This window comes from Papio anubis, chromosome 10 (assembly GCF_008728515.1).
Source record: "Papio anubis isolate 15944 chromosome 10, Panubis1.0, whole genome shotgun sequence".
Lineage (NCBI taxonomy): Eukaryota > Metazoa > Chordata > Mammalia > Primates > Cercopithecidae > Papio > Papio anubis.
The window spans coordinates 22,463,671-22,482,835 of record NC_044985.1 but is presented as its reverse complement, the minus strand read 5'-3'; positions in this window follow the sequence as shown (position 1 = coordinate 22,482,835).

The window sequence follows — 19,165 nt, the reverse complement described above, 5'->3', positions numbered from 1 at the left end:
TGGATGTCCCAGCTCAGCAAGAGAATGAGAGCAAACTCACAGTTCCTTGACCTTTGTGTTCTATCCAAGCCCTCACTAGACAGGATGGTGCCTACTCATATTGCTGAGGGTGGATCTTCTTTACTCAGTCTACTGATTTAAATGCTAATCTCTTCCAGAAACACCCGCACACCCCTAGAAATAATGTTTTACCAGCTGTATGGGTATCCTTTCACCCAGTCAAGTTGACACTTAAAATTAACCATCACAAGTAGGTACTTGATCAATATCTGTTGATTTTTTTAAAAAAATCTCCCGTGAAATACATTGATTATTCAAGAGCCACTCTATCCATATCATAAGAGTTATCTTGCACCATTTCAAACATGAGCACCTTGCTTCAGCTGAACACAATACCCACAGAATGTTAGCTCTCAGAAGCACAGAAATTTAAAAGCCAGAAACAATTTTAGAAAACATTTAGAATAAGTTTTCTTTATCAGCTAAAGAAATGGAGTCCTGGCTAGGTTTAATAGCCTGGTTATACTTACTGTTTTTCCTGCCTGGGCAAAGCCATTCCTCATCTTCTTTATTCCTCCAAATCATTGATGTTCCGTATCTGGGATAGAAACTCCCAGCTGTCCACCAAAATCCGTTCTACTTCTCTATTGCAATGGAAAGGTCAACTGTGTGGCTAGCCCTGCATCTCATGTAGTGTGGTGTGGCCTTGTTGCTGAGCCACAGCTAGTGAAGTGTGAGAGGAGAGGGTGTGTGCACTTTTAGGAGTGGACTAACTCAGGAGTGTTCCCATGCTTCTCTGTGTTCTTTTCCCTTTGGCTGACTGCGATAGATGCCCTGAGGGCACATTGATAGTGACAAAGTAATCCCGAGTTTGAATTCTTTTCTGATAATGGAAAAGGGTCACTCAACCAACCCCAAACCTACCCTGGACTGCTATATGAGAGATAAGCAAATACATTGTTCTTTAATCATTAAAATATTAGGATGAATGTGTTACTGCAGCTTGGCATGACCTAACTAATAAAAACATTGCACAAAATCTTCTCTATCTACATACTCTAGCACACTCTGATCTTTGTCTAATTGAATTGTGTGTTTGAGTCTATGCTAGGCATTGCAGTAATAATTTCATGTGCACAACTCTGAGTTTTCCCTATTACTTATACTTCTTTATGTGTTCCATCATCTAAAAAAATATAGGGTCTCCATATTTTATACTTTTTGAATGTTTCACAATGCCCAGATAAAGCTGTTTTCTTAAAAAGTGTCATATATATGGCATTAAACTGCATTGAAACATATGTAGGGAAGTTGTTTACTTAAATACATGTGTTTTCCAAATGATCCATATAAAATAGAGGTGGAGAATTCTTAAGATAAGGAAACAAAAATTCAAGAATCATGCTAATTCTACTTCCTGTACTAAGGCAAGGAAGATGAGTATACATTTTTTTCTATCTTTCTTTTTGTTGGTAACGCACTACATTAATTTCTAATTCAAAAGGTACCAAAATGGTATACAGAGGAAGACCTCCTTCCTGCTTCTTTTCCATAGCTACCTTGTGCCCTTCTCCAGAGACAAGCCAGAGTATACATTTCTTGTCTATCCTGGCAGAGATAAATTAGTATACTTTTTGTTCTCACTCATATGTGGGTGTTAAAAAAAAAAAAAAAAAAAAAGGTGATCTCATGAAGGTAGAGATGCAGATTGATAGTTATCTGAGGCTGGAAAGGGTATTGGGGGTGGTGAGAAAGGTTGGTTAATGGGCACATACAGTTACAGAGAAGGAATAAGTTTTAATTTTCTATAGCAGGATAGGGTGACTATACTTAACAACAGTGTATTATATGTTTCAGAATAGCTAGAAGAGAGGACTTGAAATGTTTCCAACACAAAGGAATTGTAAATACTTCAGGTGATACCCTAAATATTCTGATTTGATCATTATGTATTCTATCCGTGTAACAAAATATCACATATACCCCATAAATATGTACAAAGATCAGATATATTTTTTAAAATTAGTAGGTTTTTAAAGTATTTTATTTTATTTATTTATTTTGAGATGAAGTCTCACTCTATCACTCAGACTGGAGTACAGTGGTGCAATCTCGGTTCACCGTAACTTCTCCCGGGTTCAAACAATTCTCCTGCCTCAACCTCCTGAGTAGCTGGGATTACAGGTGTGGGTTTTTGAGATATTTTAAATTACTACGAATGTTTCCTTCCATTGCCTGGCATGCTCCATTTTGTGTGTATTCTGGCTAGTTGAAACATTGTGACGCACTAATTCGTTACTATTTCCTTTATATAAATCTCTTTTAAATGTTAAATAAAAGAAAATTTTGATTTAAAAATACTACCTATAATCCCATTACTAATAAATTAAATATATTTGTTCTATGTTTTTCTTCTCAGTTTTATCCATATATGGATGTGTTTGTGTGTGTATATATGTGTGTGTGTATATATATACACATATATGTAGTCCTGTGTGTGTGTGTATATGTGTGTGTATGGAGTTTTTACGGAGTTGCAATCATGTACTTTGTGGTAATGTAATTAATATACCATTATATCTGATATTTAAAACTTTTGACTGGAATAAAAAGACACTAGGAACACTTCCTGAGAAAACCATGTGGAAAATAGTGCACGGCTGGATATGAAGTCATGAATGTAATATCCCCAGGATTGTGTGAATAATAGGATGCCCTCTACCTTCTTTCTTGTTATCCACCCTAGGATAAAGAGAAGTCCAATATAATTATTCTAATCCCTGAAACATAATTTTGCAAAACTTCGGTGGGTCAAAACAGAAATTACAAACTAGGGGTAGTTGTTTATGCCTATAATCCCAGGACTTTGGGAGACCAAGGAAAAAGTATTGATTGAAGCTAAGAGTTCCAAACCAGCCTGAGCAACATAGTGAGCCCTCTACAAAAAAAAAAAAAAAAAGGAAAAAGAAAAAAAAAAAGAAATTAGCTGGATGTGGTGGTGCACACCTGTAGTCCTAACTACTCAGGAGGCTGAGGTAGAAGGATCACTTGTACCCAGGAGTTCAAGACTGCAGTGAACTGATTGCACCACTGCACCCCAGCCTGAGTGACAGGGCAAGACTCTTTCTCTAAGAAAATTTTATTACAAATCCATTTTAGGAAGATGAAGCTCAGATCCCACTCCCAACAGAATCTGGGAAGCCAACTCATTCTCAGAGCCCCTGTGACATCATTTTGGCAAATAGAAACTATCATTATCATAATCCCACTCCACTCGCTTTATGAAAGAGCCATGCAAATCATAGCATTAGAGAAGTGAAAGAACCTTTACAGAGAAAAGAAGCTAATAATTATTGATGCCTACTCTGGTCTGCCACCATCCTAGATAATTTACAAATAAGCACAGACTGGAGTTAATCCAATCTGGATTTATGTCTTCAATCTGCCATTTAATAGCGCTATGAATTTAGGCCAGTTACTCAACCTCTTTGAGTTTCAGTTTACTTACCTGCAAAATGGAGTTATAATAACTGTCTCACCGTGTTGTTTATATTACACAGATTATGAGCAGTAAAGGAATATAAGAACTTTAAAGTACAATACTCCAGTATTTTTTTTTTTTTTTTGCTAGCAATTACTTTTATATTGTATAGATATACCAAGGTCAGTGTAAATAATTAGATGTCATTATTTTTATTCAAAATCTCTCCCTCCAAAATTACTTGATATATCATTACAAATATCTTCATTACTAGGCTGAAATCCATATTTGCAGGTAGACTTCGCACTTGTCTTCAGAGAGATGTCTACTTTCTATCCATATTTAAAAGAAATTGAAAATTTAGACCTAGTGTATTGCATATAGAAAATCAAAGTTTTTTTTAAAAAAGGGACTTCATATTACAAATTCTGGATTTCTTTTAAGTAGAAAATAAATATTGCACTAAACAAAAAAGGAAAGCAAAAAACTCCAATTTTGCTTAGTAGATGCTGCTTAACAAAGCAGCGATCATCAAAGGAAAATGTAGAGTGAAAAAGAGGTCTAGACATGGAGGGCACCTGGTCTACACTCTTGCTCTTTACTTTTAATTCTCCATCAGCATAATCCATGTTACAATGTAGGGTCCCAGCAACTACTCTGTACAGTGTGGCCTTGCCCATTGTGCCCTGTCTGTAGCACTGGCAATGAGCAGCTCACCCACACTGGGCCAGTCAGAAGCCTTCTCTGTGAATTTAGAGTGAAGACCAGCAGACGGTTCATCTTGGAACATCACACTTAGGAGATGTTGGACATTATGTTTTCCAAAATGTAGGTAAGAGAAGCAAGTGAAACTGTCCTGCAAAAAGAGAAAAATGGAAGCAAACAGTCAGAAAAGAGCAAAGAGGAGAAAAGGCAAGTCTGGAAAGTACTCCAATCTCTCATTCCAGTTCACTCCTGAAGGCTGGCTGCAATTTCTGCCTTTGGGTGCAGCGAGGGAGTTCTGTTTATCATTGTAATAAGCTTTCCTTAATAATATTTTTTTCTATAGATAGCTGTATTAGTCAGAGTCCTAACAGAAAACAAAGGTCACTCAAAAGGTCTAACACTCTTATAGGGGAAGTATACATCCCTACTTGTTTGACTTTGGGTTTGACCGTGTTACATGCTTTGGCCACTTGAATGTGAGTAAACTTGACATTTTCCCTATCCAGATAGAAGCTTTACATGCAATTGTAGGGTTTGGGTTGAGCTCTGTCTTGTGTTTTTGCCTATACCAAGAGAACATCATATTCTTTCAACCTGGGATCCAGAATGAGAAAATACTTGAACCTGGGCCACAGCCAAATCCATAGCTCTGATGTTTCATCAGAAAAATACTAATGCCTTTTGTTTTAAACTACAAAAACGTTGGAGTTGTTTGTTGTCACAACAACAGCTGACAAATACAGTGAAAGGCCCACAGATTACCAACAGCTGAAGGCCCTTACCATTGTTAGGCCAAAGATAAGAGAAGAAAATGTATTCTGAGAGCCAGCGAGAACTAGAACTAGAGTGTGAAGAAAAGGCTGTCCATCCTGGTGGGAGCTATGATCAAGGAGTGTAGTTACCGCTCAAATGAGAGCAAAGGAGGAAGCATCCAGATCTCTCTTTCTTCTTACTCTCAAATTTGACAATGCTTTCCACTGCCAAGCCCACCCAGAAGTCAACCAACATGATGACCCAACAGACTGAGTCCACAGGGCTCAGCATCCCAGAGCACAGAGCAAGAGAGTGGCAGACACCAACCACACACTAACTACTTGCCCAAATAGCAGAGAATGGATGGCAACCAGGAGAAGAAGGGAAAATGTAGAATAACCCCAAAAAACAGTTCAAATTGGCTTATGTTACATGCAGCCAATCAAGAGTCCTAATGCCAAACATAAATTTGATTTACATGAAGAATTACAGCAACATAACAATTTCAGAAAAATATATTAAAATAAGCATAGAGATCCTATGTTACTAGTAAGTTAAAAGTTTCTTTACTTAAATGAATCCCTTCCAATAAAACAGGAATCACATTTTACTAAAGAGATTCCATGTTACCTAGCATTGTTCCATGAATTTTGTGTGTTACAGTAAGTACTTCATCTGGATAATGACACCGATAGTAGATTTGCATCTCTTTTAGCATCAATTTGGATAGTTGTACTTCTACTTTCCTAGTCATATAATGTAGAAAAATACTTTGCACTATAGTTCTCAAAGATTTTAGGTAACATAAAACAGAGAGTGTTATTTTGCAACAGACAATCCTGAGTTGTTGGATTCTACAAGTGATTTATTCTGCTACGTCACAGGAAAACAAATGCCCTTTCCAACTGACTGAGACTCTTTTCATTTGTCAACTATTGATCCCCTCCCACAACCTCTCTTCTTAGCTCCATGATTCTTCTGGAGGTTAAACCAGCGAAGCCCAGTCCCATTTATTTCTTCCTACTTTATCCTGTGGTATCACCATCGATAACATCAGAGCAGCCAGCCACTCATCTTCAGTTAGTAGCAAAGTGGCAGACTAAAAGGAAGCTTTTAGAGGTTGCCTAAGCATTTCCTTTCAGGACCCAATAATATAAATTAAGCCTTGAAAGCAACTATGGAATACATATTTTTTTTTAAAAAAGTCCTTTAAATTGTATGTGCAGCTATACCTGCAGTGCCCCTTTGTTTGCCATTTTAAGCAAAGAGCAAGAGGAAAAGTCATAATAGGTATCAGCATATGGTGTGTTAAATAGGAGGCCGGCAGGTTACAAGAGGGAGAATGAAGGGAATGGGCCAACCTGAAAGTCAAGGAAAAAAATCTGCATCACTCCCAAAAGCTGTGCTCTTGGTAATGTGTTTCCTGGGTCTACTCTTGATATTCCCCTTACTTTTAGCTCCTCACATTCTGAAAAACATTTTGTTACCTGAAGACCTGAAGACTTGTATTGCTTTTAACTCATGAATGACTACCTCCTACTTCTGAGCTGTTCTGCAAAGAAAGTCATCTCTTCCTTAAGCCTTTCCAATTAAATTGACACTATTATGAATACTGCAAGCGCCAATCCTCCATAAACGTTTAGAGTACTCAACACCACCCTATATTATAAAATTAAGAGGTCAAAAAAAAAAAAAAGCATATGTGTCTGTCTAAATAATTCTTGCTAATTCTTTTAGGTGGATCAGTAATTTTGTCATTTGAAGGATATTGTCATTTGAATTGTACTGACTTTCTGTTTAGACTGGAAGCTACACAATTAAAGAAAAAATAAAAGGTTTCCTCTCAGCTTCTTTTCCAGTCTGTGAAATATTAATAGGTTGTTTGCCCCCAGTGGTGCTGTACCAATATTATTAAAGATAACAGTAGATCGGTCTACAACTGCTTATTTATTTACATACACTCCATCTGTCCAAAAAAACATTTAAAAGTGGCTTGTAAAAATAGATTTGCAGCCTACTTGGATGCTCACTAAGAATGAGTGGCCTAATCGATTAGCAGAGTCTGCGTGGGTATGGGAAGGGGAGTCAGTGCACATGCCATTCCAGTTTAGTATATACAAAAAATAAAACCAGGCCAGGCGCAGTAGCTCACGCTTGTAATCCCAGCACTGTGAGAGGCCAAGGCTGGCAGATCACGAGGTCAGGAGATTGAGATCATCCTGGCCAACACGGTGAAATCCCGTCTCTACTAAAAAAATACAATAAATTAGCCATATGTGGTGGCAGGCGCCTGTAGTCCCAGCTACTCGGGAGGCTGAGGCAGGAGAATGGCGTGAACCTGGGAGGCGGAGCTTGCAGTGAACCGAGATCGCACTACTGCACTCCAGCCTAGGTGACAGAGCAAGACTCTGTCTCTAAATAAATAAATAAATAAATAAATCCAAATTTTTAAGGAAAATGTAAGTGAATAAGCACATAAAAGTATAAATGGATAATCATGTAAATTTATTAAAGATCTTTCCAAATTCAACACTAAAGTGGGAGCCGTAAAAGACTGATACATTTGATAACTAAATTTTCTTAAATAATCATGTCAAAGTAAAAACGAATAATCATATAAATTTATAAAAGAGCTTTCTGGCCTGGCCTGGTGGTTCATGCCTGTAATCCCGGCACTTTGAGAGGCCGAGGCAGGCAGAACATGAGGTCAGGAGTTCCAGACCAGCCTGGCCAATATGGTGAAACCCTGTCTCTACTAAAAATACAAAATTAGCCCAGTGCATTGGTGTGTGCCTGTAGTCCCAGCTACTCAGGAGGCTAAGGCAGAAAAATCGCTTGAGCCCAGGAGGCGGAGGTTGCAGTGAGCTGAGATCATACCACCATACTACAGACTGGGTGACAGAGCAAGACTCCATCTCAAAAAAACAAACAAACCAAAAAAAAGTCTTTCCAAATACATCACTAAAGCAGGAGCCATTAAACAAAAGACCAATAAATTTGACAACTAAATTTTTAAAATATCAGAACAGGCCACAACAAAAAGTAAAAAGAAAAAAACTAGAAAGTGGCAATACTCATTAAAGTGTTAATATACTTTAAGTCTAAAGACCCCTTCTAGATCAATGATCAAAATATATTCTTCACATTAATATAGACAGAGAACATTATATCAGCTGCATCTAATAGAAAACCCAACTTAAGATGATTTAAGCTAACAAAGTTTTTATGTTTTGCAGGTAATATAAATCTGGGGGTAAGCTGTCTGGAGTTGTTATGGAAGCATCATGATGTAGCCTTGCCAACAGGGGCCAGGCTTTTCCTGCTGTGCCATCCTTAACAGGTGATTTTTATCCCCTTCTCACTTGGTGGTAACAACCTGCAGCAAAAATGCAGTCTTGTATCAGGCAGAAGGAAGAGACTCAGGGCAAAAGCAAAATGAAACAAGCTGGCCTATCCACCCTCATTTTAAAGGGCTTTCCTCAAAGTTCCTCTTGGCAACTTCCAGTTCTCATTAGCCAGAACTGTGCCATATGGCCAATCCTAGCTGCAAGATAGGCTGAGAAATTCAGTTGTTGTTGCCATCTAATTTGACAGATGACAGCCCTGAATAAAAATGAAGTATTTTCACTAAAAAAGAATGGGGGAATGGATATTGGGGAAGCAAGTTACAGCTGAGTCACAAGCATGAGCCTGTCATTCAAAGGAAGAAGAAAGGAAAGAAGGAATGGATGTGGGGAGGAAGAGGAGGAGGGAGAAATTATAGGATGGAAGGAGTAGGAAGGGAGAGAGCTCAAGAGGGAGGGTGGAAGGAAGGGTGAGGAAGATAAATGGTTAGTAAATATGTGAAAAGTTTTTGCCCTCACCATTGTCAAATTAATGCAAATGAAGGTTTGGTTTTCACCTAACAAATTGAAAAATTTAAAAATATTGACCAAGTTGAAAGGTATGGAAGAAAGCAAACTTTTTCATGGTCTGTTTTCTCAAAGAGAATTTGGTAATATTTTCAAAAGTCCTACAGGCTTTACTTATTCTTTGACCCAGCTGCTGCACTGCTAAGAAGCGTAAGATTAAGCGATGAAGATATTCACTGGAGCATCAGTATTAACACAGATATATTAGAAACAACTGAAGTTTTCAGATAGAATTGGTAAAATTATTGAGGCACTTCTATGCAACAGAATTTTGCACAGTCATATAAACTGATGATGTGAAAGAAAATTCTGTTGAGACAAGTCTATCAAAGGCAGGTGAGTAACATTCAATAGAGGTTATTTTTAATTCACACTAACACATAGAATAGTGAGCATTGGGGTCATCAACATTTTATTGCACAAAGCATAGTTGGAACAGTTTGGACTTGAAAATCGTTCTAAGGCAGAAGAAACTAGATAGCTACCCTCCACAAAGCACCCATCAATTGCCCAGCTTTCAGCAAGGCTATTTTCTGATGTATCCTACAAAACAAACTATTTCCAAAATGTATGCCAAAGGAAATAAAGTTATTTGGCAATAAAACATGATTATTTATTGAGGACATTTACCAAAAATAACAACCGTAGTTAAGAAATAAACGGCAGCCTTTCTTTTTGGCAAAAATCAGAAAGGCGTTTTTTGTTCATGTCTTTTCTAACTCAACATAATAAAACCCTATCAACTGTATATAAAAAATGATTATCTTTCTGTGCACAGTAGTGAGGGACAGAGGGAGATCAGGCAATTAACTCACTCACAAATAATGCAATTATGTAAGAAACAGTGAAGGGGAACGTTTCAAAACACATCTTAGTGTTACCCAATTGGAAATTCTTAACTCTTTCATCCCCAAATCTTCTCAAACTGACTTTCATACCAATTCTGTTTGAGTATCAACATAGGGGGTTCCATGCTGAGTGTTAGCATCTTAGTCCAAGGACATGTCAATGAAACCAAAAATAATTATAAGTGAATATTATGTTTACTTGACTTTCTTATAAGATGGTAATGAATATAACATGGCAAAATAGCTGTGTCTGAAGACCACATGCTACGTACAAGATGTTGACTTGAGATACAACTTTAGTTACGAGATACCTGGCCAGGGTAAGGGTACAGTGTTGATGCAATGATAAATAATGGGTACACAAGTTGTATAAACAAGGGCTGGGCTGCCAGCTTCCTCAGATTGTGGATCTCTTATACATTGTTTTTGTTTGTACTTATTTATTTAGAGACAGAGTCTTACTCTGCTGTGCAAGTTGGAATGCAGTGGTGAGATCTCAGCTCACTGCAACCTCTACCTCCCTGGTTCAAATTATTCTCCTGCCTCAGCCTCTTGAGTAGCTAGGATTACAAGCATGTGCCAACACACCTGGCTAATTTTTGTATTTTTAGTTGAGACAGGATTTCACCATGTTGGTCAGACTGGTCTCGAATTCCTGACCTCAAGTGATCCACCCACGTTGACCTCCCAAAATGTTGGGATTACAGGCATGAGCCACCGCTGCCAGGCCCTTCATTGTTTTTGTTCATTGTTTCTCCCTAGCACTAAGTAAAGTGACCCCTTGGTGCTCAATAACATATGTTTAATTCAGTAGAGACACAACATTCTGGGTGCATCCATTCAGGGCCATAATTGTAGAATTAATAAGAGTTCACCTGTCAACTGGTTCTTTAAAAGCTTAGCTGATGTGTTGGTCAGTATTCCAGTAGGAACAGACGATACCCCAAAGAGGTATTTTGAAGAAAATTTAATAAAGGGACTATTTACAGAGGAATTGCAAGAGTAGGGGAACTACCAAGAGATGTTGAGATATCCAGGGAAGGCATCCATAGGAAGTCCCCACTACCCCAGGCCTGAAGGAGAAAGGAAGGAATACAGTGTTACAAAAGCTCAGTGAGATGGAACTATGGGAGAGGGGATGACAGACAAGAGCTGCAGCCATCAAGGATTTCAAAACACATCCTGCACTACCATAACCTTAGCTAGGAGCAAGGAGACAAGAGAGGAAGAAACACCTCCACTTTTCTCTCCTCCTGCTTTCTAATCTGTTGGTGCCTTCCATAATCAACCCAACTATGAGCCAGTAAGCAACGGAGACCACAAAGTGTAATATGTAGAGGTCAGAATCTCATGGGACAAGGCTGGGCATGGTGGCTCACACCTGTAATTCCAGCACTTTGAGAGGCTGAGGTGGATGAATCACCTGAAGTCAGGAGTTCCAGACCAGCCTGGCCAACATGGCAAAACCCCATCTCTACTAAAAATAAAAAATTAGTTGGGTTTGATGGCACATACCTGTAAACCCAGCTACTCGGGAGACTGAGGCAGGAGAGTTGCTTGAACCTGGGAGGTGGAGGTTGCAGTGAGCCAAGATCATGCCACTGCACTCCAGCCTGGGTGACAAAGAAAGAATCCATCTCAAAATATAAATAAATAAATAAATAAATAAATAAATAAATAAATAAAATCTCATGGGACAAAATAAGGCAAAGAAGGCAGTTTGGATGGGCTTGAGGGAGGTAGCAGCAAATGGAGAAAACCAGACAGGAAAGAAATAGTCTCCCTTGAGGTGTGTTATTCAGAGTGTGAGGCGCCATTATTGAGATTCAATTTAAAAAAAAGAACAGAAAATCCAGATTAGTAAGTATGAGAGAAATATGCCTCTCAGGTGTCATCTGGGAAATGGTTTTCTGAATATTACTCATCAGGACTGTGTCTTTGCTAATCATCTCACTCTTCCCCCATTTCAATAAAAACTGCCACACTCGGGTTCTCCACAATGTATTATTCTAATTTTTTGTCGAAAATTTTATAATATGCTTTACATTTTATAATACCCTCTATACTTTTATATTTTATAATTTGATTTTGTTTTGGTCTCTTTGTTTTTGTTTTTGCATTAAACTGGCAGCTAGAAGGTTTTCCCCAGAAAATCGGGCAAGAGAATATCGGTGTCATATTTGTTGAGTCATTTTTATTAATTAGGTAAAACTAGTTTTAAGCTGTCTTCAAAATTCAGTTTCATTAAAAGAAAGAAAGTTTGTGCCTCTCAGTGCTTAAAGAAGTTTTAAGTAGTCCTTAAGTCTGCAGGCCTTTGAGTGCATCATGTTCAACAATATCTTAAACTTCTAAGGCTTCTAGTTTCCCCAAATTTCTTGCACAGCTATGTCCAGGGCTAAAACGAAGAGGATCTCTCCCCTGAACTCCGGACCCATATATCTATTCATCATCTCCGTGTAGATTCACAGTAAACATTTCAATCTGAACAGGTCGAAGTTCAGACTCCTAATCCTCCACCCGAAGTCTGCTCCTATACTGGCCTCCGTCATCTTTCCATTTGCTCAGCCCCCAAAACTTTGAGTCATACTTGGCTTTTCTTTTTCTCACACCTCATATCCAATCCAAATATGAGCCCTATTTGGAGCTGCCATTTGCCCTGTATCCCTGTATTCCAAACCACATCCTCTCTGGCCTGGTTGGTTGCCTCCTAACTGGCTCTCATTCTCTATCCAAGCGTCTTACAGTCCATTCTCAAGCAGCAGTCAGTGATCCTTCAGAATGTAAAGCAGATCATGTTCCTCTACTGTCCACAATGTCACAAGACTACTTTCTCATTCAGAGGAAAAGCCGAAGTGCCTATCGTCACCCCCACCATCTGACACCTCTACTCCTCTAATCTCATTTCCTTCAGCTCTACCACAGCTCCACTCACCTCCTCCTCTTCTGCAAACCCAGTAGGTGTGGACATTTGCCCTCCCCTCCTCTCTGTGGAAGGCTTCTACCCCCAGAGTCACATGGCTCTCTCCTTCACCTCCTTGAATCTCTGCTCTAATGTTCTCTCATCAAGTGAGGCCTCCCCTAGCCATCTGATATAGTTTGGATATTTGTCCCTGCCCAAATCTCGTGGTGAATTGTAATCCCCAATGCTGAAGGTGGGGCCTGGTGGAAGATGTTTCGGTCAAGGGGGTGGATTTCTCATGGCTTAGTGCTGTCTTTGCAATAGTGAGTTTTCATGAGATCTGGTTATTTAAAAGAGTGTGGCACATCCCCTTATCCCCACTCCATGACTCTCTTGCTCCTGCTTTTACCATGTAACATGTAAACTCCTGCTTCGTCCTCCACCATGAGTAAAAGCTTCCAGAGGCGTCCTCAGAAGTCATGCTTCCTATACAGCCTGTAGAACCATGAGCCAATTAAACCTCTTTTCTTTATAAATTACCCAGTCTCAGGTATTTATAGCAATGCAAGATTGGCCTAATACACCATCCTCACCCCCATTCTCTATCCTCCTTTCCTGCTCGTTTTTCCTCATAGTTTGTAGCACCATCTACATTCTGTATATTTTTACTTTCGTTTTTCTTGTTTCTCTTCCCCACTCCCAAGAATAAAGCCCCAAGGGGAAAGGAGCTTTGTTTTGTCTTCCTAGCTAATCACCTACATCTAACCGTGTGCCTGACACATAGTAGGCACTCAGTAAATAATTACTGGGTGAATGAGAGATTGAATGAATAGTAGCTAACCACCGTAGGAGAAATATGGACAAAATATTCATTAGGTTTTTTTTTCTTTCTTCCTATACCTGCTATTTGAGTCCTCAAATACTGTTCGATAAATTTTTTTGAGTTTTTTTTTTTCATTTAAATTAGTATATCTCTCTCTAAAATTGTGTTGCACTAGGAAGCAAACTTCTAGTACCTCAGTATCTCTAGGTCAAGGATCAGCAAATTTCCCTCTCAAAGGACAAGACAGTAAATATTTTTTGCTTTGTGGGCCAAAGAGTCTCTGTCGCAATTCAAGTCTACCACTGTAGCTAAAGCAGCTCTGGGTGATACTCAAGAATGGAAGGAGCTGTGGTCCAGTAAAACTCATTCACAAAAGTAGGCTTTGGGCCAGATGTGGCTTGGTTTGCCAACCTTTACTCTAGATGAAATTCCAACAGACTTGTTGCTAATCCTGGGGTATAGATTCCCATAAGTAACTAACTCTGCCAAAAGATGGGCATGCAATCCATTTTTTGGGGTGGTGGGGGGCATTGCAGGGGATAAGGTCTTACTCTGTTGCCCAGGCTGGAGTGCAGTAGCACAATTTCGGCTCACTGCAGCCTTAAACTCCCAGGCTCAGGTGAACCTCCCCACTCAGCCTTCCAAGTTGCTGGGACTACAGGCAAACATTATCGTGCCCAGTTAACTTTTGTATTTTTTGTAGAGATGGGATTTTGCCATGCTGCCCAGGCTGGTCTCATACTCCTGGGCTCAAGTGATCCACATGCTTCAGCCTCCCAGCATGTTGATATTACAGGCATGAGCCACCGTGCATGGCCGCAATCCATTTTTAAACAAACTGGACTCAATAGGATGCAAGCAGAAACCAACTTGATTCTTGCTCTCACTGCCCTCCTGCCTGATCTATGAACCACATTTTCTTTTCTCTCGCCTAGAGGATATCTCGGGCTTTTCCACTCACTCTCAGATAACAGATAGTTTGTGCTTACTTTAAGATAGCAAAAAGTCCACTTCAATATTTTAATCATGTAATTGCATCACCTGTCCAAACTCCACCAGTCCTTCAAGACCCTGCTTCTCCCTGAATCTCCTCTGGTCATTGTGGCCTATACCACGTCCCACACACCCTGCCCACTGCAATGTCACTGTGGTCTATGATCTCCATGTGAATTTTGTCAAAATAACTCATCATATGACACTTCATATCTTTTCTATTTATTGATAATAAGTTCTAAATCTTATAGACCCCAGACAGAGGAGTCTCTCTCACCTCCTATATCCCATCCATCGGGCAGTCTCATTGACTTCTGCTTTCCAATCATGCACACCTCTCCCTCTCCACTAGCCATGTGTGCTCCGGCCATTACCCACCCTGTGTGCAGGGATGTAAGCCTACATGTCTGCCTCATTCCATCTTGGCCCTCCCCTTGAATTCATTCTCCACTCTGCAGCTGGAATGATCTTTCTTTTTCAAAATGTAAATCTGATCCTCTCTTCATACTGTCCCAGCTTGGGGTCCCCCAACCGCTTATTTAAAACCTTTATTTACTCGCCATTGCTCTTAGAATGAAGACACCTCTCTTTAATTAACTTAAAAGACAATGTGTGCCTGGTCTGATCCCCAACTTTCCCAGGCTCACTTGGCCCCCACCTCCCCACCTTCAGTCCCTTTGGCCACCTTGGTTGTCTTTGAGTCCCTGGTAATCATCAAACTCCTTCCTGCCTCTGTCCTCACACTGTCCTCTGTATGTCCCTTCATCAACTTACAGTAAACCTTCCCACTTCAGCCAATTGTTACCTCTTCTATTATTTGACTTCTAAAAACATTTGGAGGAATAAATAGTGTGCAAAAGTAGGAAATTATCTATGTGTACTTGCAGTTTCATTTACTGCAATTTACTGCTATTTTCACTTAACTGTATCAGTTAAGATGTCCTCATATGTAAGTAACCCAAATTCCAAATCAGACTGGCTTAAACCATCAAATAAATCTCTTAATTCATGTAATACAAAATCCCTGAAATAGGGCTGTTTTAAGATTCCACCTAAATTTCTCTGCAATTCTGTCACCTTTGCCCTTCCCATTGGTTGGCTTCATTCTCAGGCTCACTTTATTATTTGTAGAAGCAAAAAATAGTCTTGTCAGTGTTAAAAGAAAAGCCTTAGGCAAATTAAATGTAACAGAGTTTAACTGAGCAAAGAATGATTCAAGAATCAGGCTGTCCCAGATCAGAATAGGTTCAGAGAGGCTCCAGCGCAACCGCATGGTCAAAGAAGAGTTATAGGCAGAAAAAGGAAAGTGAGGTACAGAAAATGGGAGTGGGGTATAGAAACAGCCGAACTGGGTTATAGTTGGTGTTTGCCTAATTAGAACACAGTGTGAATAGTTGGCCTCCTTTGATTGGCCAAAACTTGGAGACTGACACAGAGTAGGTTGCCGTTGGTTTAAGCGTCCAGTTAGGTCACAATTCACTATGCACAGAGAAACCTTTAAGCCAACCTTAAAATATGTAAGGAACCAGCTTTAGGCTAAACTTAATTTAACATCAGTTTTAGACTTAGTGTCTATATGCCACTTCGTCCAGAAGGGAATCAAGAGAAGACCTCCCTAAATCGTGAAACAGAAGCCCTTAGTTTCATTCTCAGGCCCCACTTAGGAGAGGTGCTTCTCCCCGGTGAGGAAGTGGGTGAGCTAGTGGGCTTAAACCCATCAGAGCTCACCCTTGGGTTGGCAGCTGAGGGATGGGAGAAGCGGGGTCTGTTATTCCCAGATTCCACGGCTGCTTCATCAAGAGAAAGATTGAATTTCTGCAGTGGAATATAGGGCCACTTTGGCAGAAGGAGCAGAGACTTGAATGCTGGGAAAACAACCAACTGTGTGCTACAATAACAAAATATGAACACTTCCCACCTAATTTAATCATGAGCTAAAACACTACATTTAAAGTCTTCACAGCCACTGTGGAGTAGTGTTCCACATCATGATTTTGCCACCCTAATTTTCTTAGGCAAAGAAGTGATTTCTAATGTGTTGCTATTATAAATAATACTGAGATAAACCGTTTTTGTGCATAAGTTTTTTTCTACCTCTCTGACTATTGCCTCAGCATAAATTTATAAAGGTAGAATTAATGGGTCAAAGGCCAAGACTATTGACACATAAATTGTCCTCGAGAAAGACTGTACCAATTTGTACTGTACAGGCCGACCCTCAGTGCACGATTCTGCTGGTTTCTTGACATTTTGCTAATTGACACAAGCCTCCCCTCCTAGTGTTGAGTTTTCGTCCCCTGAATGCCTTTGTTTCTGTTATATACTCAGCCTGGCTAACTTCTACTCCCCTTCCAATGCCTATGACCTTGTCTTGAAAGCATTTCCTCACCATCTCTGCCAGGTTCTCTTTGTTCTGTGTTTCCATCATAACTCTGGCATCCCCAGAAATATAATATATTGCAATCATTTGTTTACTTGTCTGTGTCTTAAACTAGGTAGGAAATTCAGGAAATAGACTATTATTATTGTTAATATTAAGATTATTGCTATTCAATCCTACCATTTTGCTATTTGGTACTGTGTCTGAAACACAGGAATTACTCAGAACTGTGCTATAAATTAAAGAGATATGGAAGCTGAACCCCTGATGGTATGATCCAAGGGGTCCCCTCAGTCCACAGCTTTGTTGCTCCATTCAGCCTGGCTCTGCATGAATCACTTGGTATCTGGCCCAGCTCTGGAGCAGAGTGCTTTTCTCCAGCATACCACAGGGCATTGCTGGCTATGGGATGTTACCAACCTATTCTTCAGGTGTTGCTAAAAGCAGCAAAAGAACATCAGATCAGGGAGATAGGGACTTGGGATTCAAGACAAGACTTCGTTCCACCTTCTTTCCTCCAGGATCTGTTTACATTCATCAGTTTGCTTGGCATAGCTTTGTTATTGAGACGAGAGGGAAGAGGAGGGGAAGGGGGGAGTATGCTATTCAGAGAGCAGTGGGAGTGGATGAGGAAGCCCTGAGTGGGGAGCTAAGAGAGTAGTAACAGAAAGGCATTGATCCCCACTCAGTCAACAGACTAGGTTTGAGTCTCTATGACTAGAATTGTGAAACTGTCCCCATAGGGTTAACAAGAATTGCATGCCAGGTTCTGGACCGAAATATAGTTATAATGAGGCACTAATCAGGCTGCACTCTAGACCACCTCCTTGTTGCTAAAAGTCAGGTAGTGACTGGGCACGGCAGCCCACACCTGCAATCCCAGTACTTTGACAGGCCAAGGTGGGCAAATCGTTTAAGCTCAGGAGTTCAAGACCAACCTGAGTGACATGGTGAAATCCTGTCTCTATCAAAAATACAAGAAAGTAGCCAGGTGCAGTGGTGTGCGGGGGGAGGCAGAAGTGATAGTTTAAAAAAAAAGATCATTTGCATCCCCATTGTTCCTATAGGTAGGATTCCTGACACTAGGGTAATAAGACTATTTAGGAATTGATTTGCATCCCCATTGTTCCTTTAGACAGTATCTCTGACGTTAGAGCTGGAAGACTTTTTTTAAAGGATGGTTTCAGATGTTTTTTCAGGCCCTGAGTTCCAGCAACCAATTTGAAGACCCCCACAGAAGAACAGATCAGCATGAGAATGCAGCTGCTTCATCTCCCTGCCCCGTGACTTCACCTTGCACTCTTCAACTAATCAAGGGCCTGCACACTGGGCCCTCTCCAAAGCCCTTAAATCCCTAACCCGAAATTCCTCAGGGAGATCGATTTGAGGTTTCCTCCCCTCTCCTCATGCAGTGGCCCATGATTAAATCTCTTTACTGCAACCCGGTGTCTCCACATATTGACTTGTTGTGTGCATCGGACAATGAACCTATTACAGTTACAATTATAAGACAAGACCCAGAAACAAATGAAACTGGTTTTGTTGGTGTGTTTCCTTGTTGTTTAATGAATGTAATGGAGAGACATCAGGGCAAGGTGAGAGCCAAAAGCTGATAGATCCCTGTCCTTCTGAGCTTAGGCTGAGCAGCCTTGGGCTGAGACGTGGAAATTGGGCAGAGCAGAGAGCATGGGGCACTGTGTCCCGGGGCTGCAGGGTTGCTGAGCAACACTGGCTACTGAGAGCAAAGCTGTTTTCACCCTGTGGCAATTGTAACAGTAAGGTCTCAACAAATGGCCTTGCAAGCCATGGAAGTGGACGATAGAGGAGAAACCAGAAAAAAACAAGCAGGGAGGATGTAGCTGGAAGCACATGAGAGAAACCCCTTCGATGACAGTTTCTCAAATAATAGGCGGCTTCCTCCTTCCCCTTCCCCTTTTTCAGGTTCAACGTATACTCAGTGTACCTATACTCAGTGGGGCTGGAATTGTGATGGGAGGCACCAGCATATCCAGGACCCTATTTTCAGCTGGTGCAGCCAGCAGATTCAGCAAACGAATAAGTATTTTGAGAATAATGGGAGTCTGGTTTTTCATTGTCAGATAAGGGAATTACAATTAAGAAAAATAGAATGTTAATAAACTTTATAGTGCTGGACCAAATTGGCTTATAATAGATAAATTGACTTCAGATAGATTGATAGATGATTGATAGATGATAGATAGATAGATAGATAGATAGATAGATAGATAGATAGATATAGATACAGGCATATATATGTGCATGCTTACATAGATTTCCTAGCACTGCCCTATGAGAGACTCTAGAAGCAAGAACACTGGAGGTCACATCTTGTTTCTTAATATCTTTCTCCA